A 15,180-nucleotide genomic window follows, 5' to 3' on the forward strand; every position below is an offset into this window, starting at 1 on the left:
TAGGAGCTATGGTATAATATGGCATTTTCCTATTAACCATACCTCTGCAGCTCATGCTATAGAAGAGGTACCTAACTGTAATCCCACAGGCATAATCTTAAAAATTATAATATAGTTTTGAACCACTCTCCATAAGCCCTATCAGAGGAAAGCTCAATAAGGATATGAGATTATGCTTTGAGATCCCTTTTACACCAAGTTGTAAAAGCAAAAGCTTATTGGCTTTGTTTTTGTTTTTTTCTAACAGACTTTATTTCTGGAATGAGGGCTATGTATTTACCATCCCTTGTTTGTATTGTTTCTTCAAAGTCTTTTAACAAGATGTTGAAACTAAGATTGTGATTTGATTTCTCACCCTCAGGCCCCATACTCCCAATTCTGTGTCTTTCAATGAGAGACCTATTTCCCCCATTCTTCTCAATGGGCAGCTGTCATTAATCTTGCATCATCTCTACCTTTGCTTTTTCTTATTTGCCATGTAAAATTTTAAAAAGAAAATTTTACATAACTGGGAAGAAGGCATGAGGAAGACTATCTTTGTTTATTTAGTTGATCCCCCTTCTCAATTCTTAATAGTCTCAGACACTTGTTGCCATGTTTCACTTAATCTTTAATATATTTTAATAAAAAAAAAATGTCAACAGTACATTTTGGCCTGAAGTGGTCTCTCTGCTGAAATGCCAGGTGCTATTATTCTGGCTTTAAAAACAAAACCTTGAATATTTAATAAATCATAACTAGAACCAGTTGCCATTCTACTCCAAACCAGCTAGCCTAGGGGAATAAGCCTTTCTATAAAAGAAGTGTAGTAAGCAACTTCTAAGATGGGCCCAAATCATCCCTGCCTCCTCATATCCACAACTTTATGTAATCCTCTCCCCCTCTAGAGTGGGCTAGACCTAGTAACTCACTTCTAATGAACAGAATACAGCAAAAGCAATGGTATGTCACTTTTGAGATCAAATTTCATAAAGATTCTTGCTCTCCCTTTCTCATTCTCTCACTTGCTTTGAGAGAAGACTGCTGCCATGTTGTGAAATGCTCTATTGAGAAGCTCATGTGACCAGGAACTGAGGAAAGGCCCTGGCCAACAGCCAGTGAGGGACTAAGCCTTCAATCCAATAGCCAGTGAGAAACTGAATCCTGCCAACAACTAGAGTGAACTTAGAAACAGGTAATTCCCCCAGTTGAGCCTTGTGATGACTGCAGCCCCTGCCAACACCTTGATTACAGCCTTATGAGAGGCCCTGAGCCAGAAAACCAAACTAAGTCATGTTTGGATTCCTGACCCATAGAAACTGTGATATAATAAATGTTGTTTTAAGGCATCAATTTTTGGAGTAATTTGCTATGAAGCAAAATATAACTAATACTCAAGGCTTTGGTAATTTTTTTTTCTGTTTAAATTTGTCCCAAATCCCTCTTCTATTCTTAAAATGAAGAAAATAGATACATCACAAGTATTTTCGGCAGGTGGTGACAAATGCTGACAGTGATTGACTATCTGGATTTAAATTACCATCACTATTTTCATAGGAAATATAAGAGTTTTATGTAAATGTATGAAGAAAGAGCCTAAATTTGATACAGAAAATTTCTAAAACATGAATTGAAGCTCTTTTGCCTAAAATACAGATAAAAGCAGTGTTCTTTTATGCCACCTTAAATTTCAGTGACTTGTTTGTATTATTACAACTTTTGAGCATCAGTAATGATATATTCATTTTTTCTCAAAGACATCCTGATGAAGCAGTAAGCATTTTCACAACGGCAAAGAAAAAAAATCAAATATTGCTGGAAAAAAAAGGAAACCAAAAGAAATATAAGAGGCTAAAAAGCAGACTAGTAAGTAGAATATTTGCAAGTCTTACATACCAACTATCTTTATGTTGTCTATCACCATTTGGCAAAAAGATATGAGTTCTTGTGATATTTTGAAAATTCTTTTTTGAGGGACTTTTAAATGCATGGTTCTTGAAAGTTAGCTTGATCCTTAACAATAATGAGAAAAGGCTTGTTGAATAACTTTGGAATTTCTCTAATCCTGGTTTCAGCCACTCAAAAGTCAGATGTGGATATAGTCAGTAAAAGCCTCTAGCTACAGAACTCAGACCTGGCTACTAGATTATCTTTTCCCATTCCTACACAGTCATTCCAAAATCGAACAAAAGAAAATGGCTAACCTTTAAGAAAAGGATTCCAGAAATGAAAGTGTTCATGCATAGGCTATTTCATCCTGGTCCCTTAGGCAATATATTCACTAGATGTCAACAAAGTAGAGGTAACTTAAAATTGTATGTATAATAGAAAGAAACAAAAGCATGAAAAATTATCCATGCATTCATTCATTCAACAAATACTTCTTGAGCATTTCTATGTGTCCGCACTGTATTCAGTGAAGATATAAAATACAAAATGTATACACCACAGATTTCAAGATCCCAAGGAATTTACAGTGAGGACTAGGGGTAGGGCAAATAAATGTACAAATAAACATTAAAAAGGCAAAAAAGAGAGGCATATACCATTTTAGTGGTTTCAAATGGCAAGAAATAGGTTTTATTTAGTAATTTTATGATTGATTCTGACAAAATGTTCTACCATAAAATGAAATGATTAAATAGGTCTAGTACCATGTTGGAAATTTTCTACAAATAAGGTGGGTGCATTCTGTTGAAGACTATTATGTCTATGTACTAGAATTACAAAGATGAATTAGATATTTAAACAGATACATACAATTTAAGTATGGCCATGTATGCACAAGTACTTATACAACACTGAAGAGGAAGTCTTATTGAATGAGAAGTAATTATCCACGTAAATGTTTGTGTTGGTTAGGGTGGCAGCGTTGGGAGCCTTCCAGAAAGAGTTGACAGCATAAACTAAGGTTCAAAAGCAATAAACAGTATGCTACATTACAGGAATCTATGCCAGACCAAAAACCACAAAATTCTCTAGTAACCCTGGCAAATGATTTTCACCAGTTAACAAAGAGGAGCTAAAATTTTATACTAAAACTTCCCCTTTTAGCCCCATATAGCTGTTAAGAGTTTATTGTTTATGTTTATGTTGAAATTTATCATAGTGAAGAACTATACATAAATTTCATGTAATTCTGAGGGGTTCAATCATTTTCAACAACTCTTTTGTTATATCCATAAGGTCTTGAATTACAAAACAACTCCAAAATTATAGATCACTATCTAGATTGGGTCAACCCTGTTTGAATCTTAGAGGAGGCAAACCAGGTAAACACCACCCACTGGAGAATACTTCTTCAGCAAGGGTTGTTTAAATTTCTGGATGTGTTGCAAGTTATCCAGGATTTCTGCAAGCATTTTCCTTATCCTATTCCAAAATATTGTGATTCTACTCTAGTGCTGTGCTTTTCTAAGGCAAAGACTGCCAATTCTACCCAAAATGTATTTCCTTAGCTGCTTATTTCTCTGGCACGATTTATTATATCACGGCCTTTCAACTTTTACATCACACTTGGCAATGCCGTGATGGAGATTGACTCTCCTTGGGCTTGCATTTGGCCCAGAGAATAATTTCATGCTGAGAAATAGAAGACATCAGTGAAAGATATAAATGGAGTATAATTAAAATCCCCCAAATTTAGTGTTTGTTTATAGAAATTTCCCTTATTGTTTATCTATTTATTTTTGTCACTGCTCAAAAACATTATTTCTAACCAATTTAGTGAAAAAATGGTTGAACACATTTTTTTATTATTCATGAGCTTTCTAGTAATTCATTTTTCTGCTGTAGAAAGATTTCTTCGTTAGTTTAAAGCATTTTACCTGTAGATGGCAACTCTGTAGTATTTCAAATGTACTTTCATTAAAAGTAGTGTTGTAATTTAGAGATTTTAGTACTTCTCCACATTTTTAATAAAAAAAGAGGTCCATGTGTACTTTAATGAATTATGGCTAACTTAATTACTAGTATATTTCATGGAATAAAAAAATGAAATAAAAACAGTGCTGGGTTTCTTTTTCAAGACTCACAATATTTATTTCCCTTTAAATTGAAGGTGCCATATGAATATTACTGATCTTTTCATTAATCTATGAGGCTTACGTTTGTAGAAAACAACCATTGCTAGCCCTACGTTTATTTTCCCTTTTGACTCTCAAGAAATGTGGAATAGAAATTTTATGAAATTTATGGGAGTTCAATTTATGAAAGCTTTGGATCTAACCAGGTGGGAATCAAAGTAATAATAATAAAGGTAATGTATTTTAAATGGGATATTTTTTTCCTTCCTGGGATGTAATACTAAAACTAGCAACAAAATGCTACAATAAACTATAGTAATATTTAATCAAGTATTACTCTTAGATTTAATTTTGCATTATAATCTCATTACTATTAGGTAGATGAGAATCATTTAGATGAGAAGTAAAATTTTATTCTTTTTTCCATTTGAATTTTTTTTAAAAAGAAGACTTACAGATTTACTAGAAATCAGGGTAAAAAAAATGTTAACAGGATAAGAATGTTTTCTATTATATTTAATTGCAAATTATTTTACTATGTATATGACAGAGTATACAGACCAAATATATCTTGGAACTAATTATGGCCTTAACACATAAAAAAGGTAAAAATAGCCTGAGATCTGTCCCCTGATATCAGTTTTATAAGGGGTTTCTACTGTATTTGATGGGGACTTTACTTGCAACGGAAATTATAGTTCATCCTTAAGACAAGTAGCATTGATCTTATTGGTCTCAGGTGAAGGTTTTAACTTATACTATTTGTTTCTATGACTAAAACTTTCAAAGGAAGCAGAAATGACCATATATTTCTTGGAAGGTCAACTGCACTATTGAATTACTGGGGACTATAGCCAAGTGATTGCACATTTGCATAATTCCTATCTCAAAAATCCATATAAATGAATAAACTGAAAAAGAGAAGAAAATTCCATGTGAAGTAAAGCAATGGAAACCACCCCACGCCCATGCCACAGCACATGACAGATACTTGGAGAAATATCTGTCATATACAATAAAATCTGGATCAAACTAAAGAAGAATTCCAAGACTGATGCACAGTGTAGGGTGACATTATCAGGTAATAAGTGAAAAACTACTGAATAGTCATACCAAAATCCCTAAACCTGGAAATGAAGTTTGAGGAATATTGGCAGGCCATAGTGGAAGCATTCCAGTGGGAGCAAGTTTCTGCACAGCAGTATCACAGGGGAGACGGGGCTAAAGGAAAGTCCACCGTGCAGTTACATGACTTTTACTTTTCCGTATTCCGCCTTTGAGCCAATCAGAACAGCACGAAGATGAGGTGGGAGAGAAAAAGACTAGGAAATAGCAATGTACCACACAAGTGAAATATGGTTAAGGCAAAAGGAGGCAACAATAACCTTGTAGTCAAAATATATAGCTGCTTAATAAAGTTCACTGAGCAGAGGTAAATAACACCAAACAAACAATGGCAAAAGAAAGTCTTTGAGCATAAAGTCCTTACATAAAAATCAAGAGAAACAAAATTCTCTTTTCCATCCCTCCCCCTCCCAAATACTGAATAATCATCTGGAGCAGAGAGTAGAAGATTCCAAAAGTATGGTGAGGAACCATTTAAATTACTGCAGTCAACTTTCTGTTGCCTCAGCTCACCAGCCCTGTTTTTCAAACAACTGAAAGACTATATAAAAAAACACATATCTCCCAGTACAATTCTAACAGAATGATTCAAGTAGTGACCAGGAAAAGATGGTAGGATTAAGCAGAAGACTCCATATATTATTTAGTGGCTAAAAAAGCCTGGATACTATTGCACCATTATTAGACACATATTCAAAAGTACTACAAAATACAAATCATACACTTACTAGAGGAAGAATTATTCAAGGAAACTGGGGAAAAAATAGCCAGAAAATAGTTTGCACTGTTATACAAATTAAAAAATTAATCCTTTGAAATAAGAAATCCAAAGGAATGTACAACTTAAGAAATTAAGACAATGAAACTTAATTTTTAAAAAGAAGCTGGTATGCTTAAGGGAAGAAAGTGAAGAGAGAAATATAACCTTTAATAAATGAAAATCATATTACAAATAACTAATGTACAAAAAAGATAATAAATCATGGACAAATGAATTTATCATAGAAATGAAAGATTGGCTGACCATTAGAAAATTGATTAGGGGACTGAGAGATTTAAATATACATTTTCATCTTAACTGATGTAGAAAACATGCATTTTCATACTCAATATCCATTCAGAACAAAATCGCTCAGCCAAAAGTTAAGAATTCTAAAAATAGAAAATTTAATATGATTTTTTAAAAACCCTACTGCAAATATCATTCTAAATGGTAAAACAGTAAATCACTTTACACATAGGTAGAAAGTGAAGGGATAATATAAAAGAATATCAAAGTGAATTGAGACAAACAACTTTCACACATCAGATGACTCAAAACTAAAAATGTTAATTCTCTTTATATTGATGATCCATAAGCTCAATAAAAGTCTAATCAAAACTAAAATTAGGCATGTTTTTTGCAGAACTTGACAAGTTTATTCTACAATTTATATGGGGAGACCTTCAAGATGGCGGAGGAGTAAGACGTGGAGATCATCTTCCTCCCCACAAATACATCAGAAATACATCTTCATGTGGAACAACTCCTACAGAACACCTACTGAACGCTGGCAGAAGACCTCAGACTTCCCAAAAGGCAAGAAACTCCCCACGTACCTGGGTAGGGCAGAAGAAAAAACAGAGACAAAAGAATAGGGACAGGACCTGCACCTCTAGGAGGGAGCTATGAAGGAGAAAAAGTTTCCACACACTAGGAAGCCCCTTTACTGGCGGAGACGGGGGCAGGGGGTGATGGGGGGGAAGCTTCGGAGCCACGGAGGAGAGCACAGCAACAGGGGTGCGGAGGGCAAAGTGGAGAGATTCCCGCACGGAGGATCGGTGCCGACCAGCACGCACCAGCCCGAGAGGCTTGTCTGCTCATCCGCCGGGGCAGGCGGGGGCTGGGAGCTGAGGCTCGGGCTTTGGAGGTCAGACCCCAGGGAGAGGACTGGGGTTGGCAGCGTGAATACAGCCTGAAGGGGGCTAGTGTGCCACAGCTAGCCGGGAAGGAGTCCGGGGAAAAAGTCTGGAACTGCCTAAGAGGCAAGAGACCATTGTTTTGGGGTAGCAAGGAGAGGGGATTCAGAGCGCCGCCTAAACAAGCTCCAAAGGTGGGCGCGAGCTGCGGCTGTCAGTGCAGACACCAGAGACGGGCATGAAACGCTAAGACTGCTGTTGCAGCCACCAAGAAGCTTGTGTGCAAGCACAGGTCACTATCCACACCTCCCCTCCCGGGAGCCTGTGCAGCCCACCACTGCCAGGGTCCCGTGATCCAGGGACAACTTACCTGGGAGTACACACAGTACGCCTTGGGCTGTTGCAATGTCACGCTGGCCTCTGCCGCCGCAGGCTCGCCCCGCATTCTGTACCCCTCCCTCCCCCCTGGCCTGAGTGAGCCAGAACCCCCTAATCAGCTGCTCCTTTAACCCCGTCCTGTCTGGGTGGGAACAGATGCCCTCAGGCGACCTACACGCAGAGGCGGGTCCAAATCCAAAGCTGAACCCCAGGAGATGTGCGGACAAAGAAGAGAAAGGGAAATCTCTCCCAGCAGCCTCAGGAGCAGTGGATTAAATCTCCACAATCAACTTGATATACCCTGCATCTGTGGAATACATGAAGAGACAATGAATCATCCCAAAATTGAGGTGGTGGACTTGGGAGCAACTGTACACTTGGGGTTTGCTTTCTGCATCTAATTTGTTTCTGGTTTTATGTTTATCTTAGTTTAGTATTTAGAGTTTATTATCATTGGTAGATTTGTTTATTGATTTGGTTGCTCTCTTCCTCCTTTTTAAAAAAATATATAGATATATATATATTTTTTCCTTTTTCTCTTTTTGTGAGTGTGTATGTGTATGCTTCTTTGTGTGATTTTGTTTGTATAGCTTTGCTTTTACCATTTGTCCTAGGGTTCTGTCTGTCTGGGTTTTTTTGTTTTGTTTTTTTGGGGGTTTTTTTGTTTGCTTTTTTTAGTATAGTTTTTAGCGCTCATTATCACTGGTGGATTTGTTTTTTGGTTTGCTTGTTCTTTCTTTCTTTTCTCTTTTTTTAATTTTTAATAATTATTTTTTATTTTAATACTTTATTTTATTTATTTATTTATTTTTCTTTCTTTTCTCTCCCTTTTCTTCTGAGCCATGTGGCTGACAGGGTCTTGGTGCTCCAGCCGAGTGTCAGGCCTGTGCCTCTGAGGTGGGAGAGCTCAGTTCAGGACACTGGTCCACCAGAGACCTCCTGGCTCCACGTAATATCAAACAGTGAAAGCTCTCCCAGATATCTCCATCTCAATGGTAAGACCCAGCTCCACTCAATGACCAGCAAGCTACAGTGCTGGACACCCTATGCCAAACAACTAGCAAGACAGGAACACAACCCCACCCATTAGCAGAGAGGCTGCCTAAAATCATAATAAGGTCACAGACACCCCAAAACACACCACCGGACATGGTCCTGCCCACCAGAAAGACAAGATCCAGCCTCATCCACCAGAACACAGGCACTCGTCCCCTCCACCAGGAAGCCTACACAACCCACTGAACCAAGCTTAGCCACCTATCCTTCTGAAACTCTTCCAAAATATAGCAGAGGGAGGAACACTCACAAACTCATTCTATGAGGCCACCATCACCCTGATACCAAAACCAGACAAAGATGTCACAAAGAAAGAAAACTATAGGCCAATATCACTGATGAACATAGATACAAAAACCCTCAACAAAATAATAGCAAACAGAATCCAACAGTACATTAAAAGGATCATACACCATGATCAAGTGGGGTTTATCCAAGGAATGCAAGGATTCTACAATATACACAAATCAATCGCTGCAATAAACCATACTAACAACTTGAAGGAGAAAGACCATATAATCATCTCAATAGATGCAGAAAAAGCTTTTGACAAAATTCAACACCCATTTATGATAAAACCCCTCCAGAAAGTAGACATAGAGGGAACTTACCTCAACATAATAAAGGCCATATATGACAAACCCACAGCCAACATGATTCTCAATGGTGAAAAACTGAAACCATTTCCACTAAGATCAGGAACAAGACAAGGTTGTCCACTCTCACCACTATTATTCAACATAGTTTTGGAAGTGTTAGCCACAGCAATCAGAGAAGAAAAAGAACTAAAAGGACTCCAAATCGGAAAAGAAGAAGTAAAGCTGTCACTGTTTGCAGATGACATGATACTATACATAGAGAATCCTAAATATGCTACCAGAAAACTACTAATCAATGAATTTGGTAAAGTAGCAGGATACAAAATTAATGCACAGCAATCTCTTGCATTCCTATACACTAATGATGAAAAATCTGAAACAGAAATTAAGAAAACACTCCCATTTACCACTGCAACAAAAAGAATAAAATACCTAGGAATAAACCTACCTAAGGAGACAAAAGACCTGTATGCAGAAAATTATAAGACACTGATGAAAGAAATTAAAGATGATACAAATAGATGGAGAGATATACCATGTTCTTGGATTGGAAGAATCAACACTGTGAAAATGACTATACTACCCAAAGCAATCTACAGATTCAATGCAATCCGTATCAAACTACCACTGGCATTTTTCACAGAACTAGAACAAAAAAATTTCACAATTTGTATGGAAACACAAAAAACCCAGAATAGCCAAAGCAATCTTGAGAAAGAAAAACGGAGCTGGAGTAATCAGGCTCCCTGACTTCAGACTATACTACAAAGCTCCAGTAATCAAGACAGTATGGTACTGGCACAAAAACAGAAATATAGATCAATGGAACAGGATAGAAAGCCCAGAGATAAGCCCACACACATATGGTCACCTTATCTTTGATAAAGGAGGCAAGAATATACAGTGGAGAAAAGACAGCCTCTTCAATAAGTGGTGCTGGGAAAACTGGACAGCTACATGTAAAAGGATGAATTTAGAACACTCCCTAACACCATATACAAAAATAAACTACCAATGGATTAAAGACCTAAATGTAAGGCCAGACACTATCAAATTCTTAGAGGAAAACATAGGCAGAACACTCTATGACATAAATCACAGCAAGATCCTTTTTGACCCACCTCCTAGAGAAATGGAAATAAAAACAAAAATAAACAAATGGGACCTAATGAAACTTAAAAGCTTTTGAGAAGATCAAATACAGCATAGAGAATGGACTTGAGGACACGGGGAGGGGGAAGGGTAAGCTGGGACGAAGTGAGAGTGTGGCATGGACTTATATACACTACCAAACGTAAAATAGATAGCTAGTGGGAAGCAGCCGCATAGCACAGGGAGATCAGCTCGGTGCTTTGTGACCACCTAGAGGGGTGGGATAGGGAGGGTGGGAGGGAGACGCAAGAGGGACAAGATATGGGGATATATGTATACGTATAGCTGATTCACTCTGTTATAGAGCAGAAACTAACATACCATTGTAAAGCAATTATACTCCAATAAAGATGTTAAAGAATTAAAAATTAAAAAATTAAAAATTAAAAAACAACAACAACAACAAAAAACTCCTTGATATTGGTTTTGGCAATAACTTTTTGGATATGACACAACAGCACAGGCAACAAAAATTAAAATAAACAAGTGAGATTACATCCAACTAAAAATCTTCTGCACAAAAAAGGAAACTATTAACTACATGAAAAGGCAACCTACATAATGGGAGAAAATATTTCAAACTATGTATCTGATAAGGGGTTAATATTCAAAATATATAAGGAACTCATACAACTCAATAACAAAATAACAAATAACCTGATTAACAATGAACAAAGGACCTGAATAGACATTTCTCCAAAAAACACATACAAACAGCAAACAAGTATATGAAAAGGTGTTCAACAACACTAATCATCAGGAAAATGATGCAAATCAAAGCCACGATGAGGTATTACCTCACATGTATTAGGATAGCTATTATTAAAAAAACAAACAAGTATTGGCAAGAATGTGGAGAAAAGGGGACACTGGTACACTGTTGGTGGGAATGTAAATTGGAACGTAAATTGGTACAGCCTTTATGGAAAACAGCATGGAGCTTCCTCAAAATATTAAAAATAGAATTACCATATGATCTAGCAATCCCACCTCTAGGTATTTATCCAAAGGAATTGAAATCAGGTTCTTGTAGAAATAACCGCACTCCCCCATGTTCACTGACACGTTATTTACCATGGCCAAGATATGGAAACAACCTAAATGTCCATCAACAGGTGAATGAATAAAGAAAATGTGGAATGTACATGTACCGGACTAGTATTCAGCCTTAAAAAATAAGGAAATCCTGCCATTTGTGACAACAAGGATGGACCTGGAGGACATTATGCTGACACAGAAAGACAAATATTGTACAATTTTATGTGGAATCTAAAACAGTCAAACTCATAGAAGCAGAGAGTAGAATGGTGATTGCCAGGGGCTGTGGGGAGGTGATGATTAAAGGGGTACAAAGTTTCAGCTATGTAAGATAAATAAGCTCTGTAGATCTACTAAAATGCGTAGCACCTATAGCTAACAATACTGTATTGGACACTTCAAATTTGCTAAGAGGGTAGATCTTTTTTTAAAATTAATTAATTAATTTATTTTATTTATTTCTGGCTGCATTGGGTCTTCGTTGCTGTGCGTGGGCTTTCTCTAGTTGTGGCGAGCAGGGGCTACTCTTCATTGCAGCGCACAGGCTTCTTATTGCAGTGGCTTCTCTTGTTGCGGCGCGCGGGCCCTAGAGTGCGCAGGCTCAGTAGTTGTGGCTCACGGGCTCTAGAGCACAGGCTCAGTAGTTGTGGCACACAGGCTTCATTGCTCCGTGGCATGTGGGATCATCCTGGATCAGGGATCGAACCCGTGTCCCCTGCATTGGCAGGAGGATTCTTAACCACTGTGCCACAAGGGAAATCCCTAGAGTAGATCTTATGTTAAGTGTTCTTAACAAGCACAAAAACATGATAACAATAATAATATTAATAAATGGAGTGGGAGGAAACTTTGGGAGAAGATGGATATGCCTACAGCCTTGATGGTGACGATGGTTTCAGAAGTTTATATTTATCTACAATTTCATCAAGTTGTATACATTAAATATGTACAGTTCTTAACACGTCAATTTTACCTCAATAGGTTAAAAAAATAGGCTATAAAAAAATACAGCCCCATCTTGTTTTATTGCGCTTCATTGTATTGTGCTTTGCAGATATTGCATTTTTTACAAATTGAAGGTTTGTGGCAACCCTGCATCGAGCAAATCTATCAGCACCATTTTTCCAACAGCATTTGCTCACCTTGTGTCTCTGTATCATGTTTCGGTAATTCTTACAATATTTCAAACTTTTTCATTATTATATTTGTTATGGTGATCTGTGATCACTGATCTTTGATGCTACCATTGTAATTGTTTTGGGGTGCCATGAACCTCACCCATATAAGACCACAAACTTAATCGATATATGTGTGTGTGTTCCGACTGCTCCACTGAACAGCTGTTCCCCATCTCTCTCCCTCCCCTCAGGCCTCTCTATTCCCTGAGACACAACAATATCGAAATTAGGCCAATTAATAATCCTACAATGGCCTCTAAGCATTTAAGTGAAAGAAAGGGCTGTACACCTCTCACTTTAAATCAAAAGCTAGGAATGGTTAAGTTTAGTGAGGAAGGCATGTTGAAAGCTGAGATAAGCCAAAAGGTAGGCCTCTTGAGCCAGTTAGCCAAGTTGTGAATGCAAAGGAAAAGTTCTTGAAGGAAATTAAAAGTGCTGCCCCAGTGAACATATGAGTAATAAGAAAGCAAAACAGCCTTACTGCTGATATGGAGAAAGTTTTAGCGGTCTCGTTAGAAGATCAAACCAGCCACAACATTCCTGTATAACGAAGCCTAATCCAGAACAAGGCCCTAACTCTCTTCAGTTCTATGAAGGCTGAGAGAGGTGAGGTGCCTGTAGAGGAAAAGTATGAAGCTAGCAGAGACTGGTTCATGAGGTTTAAGGAAAAAAGCTGTCTCCATAACATAAAAGTGTAAGATGAAGCAGCAAGTGCTGATGTAGAAGCTGCAGCAAGTTATCCAGAAGGTCTAGCTAAGATAATTCATGAAGGTGGCTACGATAAACAACATATTTTCAATGTAGACAAAACAGTCTTATATTGGAAGAAGATACCATCTAGGACTTTAATAGCTAGAGAGAGGTCACTGCCTGGCTTCAAAGCTTCAAAGGACAGGCTGACTCTTTTCTTAGGGGCTAATGCAGTTGGTGACTTTAAACTGAAGCCAAAGCTCATTTACCATTCTGAAAATCCTAGGGCCCTTAAGAATTATGCTATATCTACTGTGCCTGTGCTCTTTAAATGAAACAACAAAGCCTGGATGACAGCATATCTGTTTACAACTTGGTTTACTAAATAATTTAAGCCAGCTGTTGAGATCTACTGCTCAGAAAAAGATTCCTTTCAAAATATTACTGCTCAGTGACAATGTACCTTGCCACCCAAGAGCTCTGGTGGAGATGTACAATGAGATTAATGTTGTTTTCGTGCCTGCTAACGCAACATTCATTCTGCCATCCATGGAACAAGGAGTAATTTTGACTTTCAAGTCTTATTATTTAAGAAATAAATTTCATGAGGTTATAGCTGCCATCGATAGCGATGCTTCTGATGGATCTGGGCAAAGTAATTGAAAACATTCTGAAAAAGATTCACCATTCTAGATTCCATCAAGAACACTCATGATTCATGGAAAGAGCTCAAAATATAAACATTAACAGGAGTTTGGAAGAAGTTGATTCCAGCCCTCATGGATGACTTTGAGGGGTTCAAGACTTTAGTGGAGGAAGTAATTGGAAATGTGGTGGAAATAGCAAAAGGACTAGAATTAGAAGTAGAGCCTTAAGATGTGACTGAACTGCTGCAATCTCATGATAAAACTTTAATGGTTGAGGAGTTGCTTCCTATGGATGAGTGAAGAAAGTGCTTTCTTGAAATGGAAACTACTCCTGGTGAAGATGCTGTGAAGACTGTTGAAATGACAACAAAGGATTTATAATATTATATAAATTTAGCTGATAGAGAAGTGGCAGGGTTTGACAGGATTGACTCCAATTCCAAAAGAAGTTCTACCATAGGTAAAATGGAATCAAACAGCATTGCACGCTACTGGAAATAGTTCATGAAAGGAAGAGTCAGTTGATGCAGCATACTTCATTGTTGTATTATTTTAAGAAATTGCCACGGCCACCCCAACCTTCAGCAACCACCACTCTGCTCAGTCAGCAGCCATCAACATCAAGGCAAGACACTCCACCAGCAAAAAAATTATGACTCGCTGAAGGCTCAGATGATAGTTAGCATTTTTAGCAATAAAATATTTTAAAATTAAGGTATGTACATTGCTTTCTTAGACATAATGCTATTGCACACTTAATAGACTACAGTACAGTGTAAACATATCTTTTATATGCACTGGGAAACAAAAAAATTTGTGTTACTCGCTTTACTGTGATATTCACTTTATTGCAATGGTCCGGAAACATACCTGCAATATCTCTGAAGTACACCTGTATATATAAATGACCCTTTAAAACTCAACAACCCAATATAAAAGGCAAAAGTCATAAAGAGACATTTCACCATAAGAATAAATATGAAAAACATGTGAAAAACAGCTTCTCCTCAAGAAAATACAAATATAAGCCACATGTCATTGAATGAAGAAACGCAAGATGCAAAAGAACACAAAGTTATTATTTATTCAAAGTTCCAAAACCAGTAAAAGTAAACACATATTTTTCAGGAGTTCATATACATATGGTAAAACTATAAAGAAAAGTAGAGGACTGAGAAACTCAGAATTTCTGGTAGTGATTACTTCTGGTTGGGGAGGTGGGGCAGATAGGGGTTGTGTTCAGAACAGGGCACAGATAGGGCTCTAAGTACAGGTAAAGATATTTCTTAAGTTGGGAGATTAATACATTGGTGTTCATTTTATTATAAGTCTTTAGGACTTATATATAAATTATACATATTCTTTTATTATTATGTTTTATGATAAAGGTGTATTTTAAAAATCTACTGAGTTA

Source organism: Eschrichtius robustus, chromosome X, assembly GCF_028021215.1.
Source record: "Eschrichtius robustus isolate mEscRob2 chromosome X, mEscRob2.pri, whole genome shotgun sequence".
Classification (NCBI taxonomy): Eukaryota; Metazoa; Chordata; class Mammalia; order Artiodactyla; family Eschrichtiidae; genus Eschrichtius; species Eschrichtius robustus.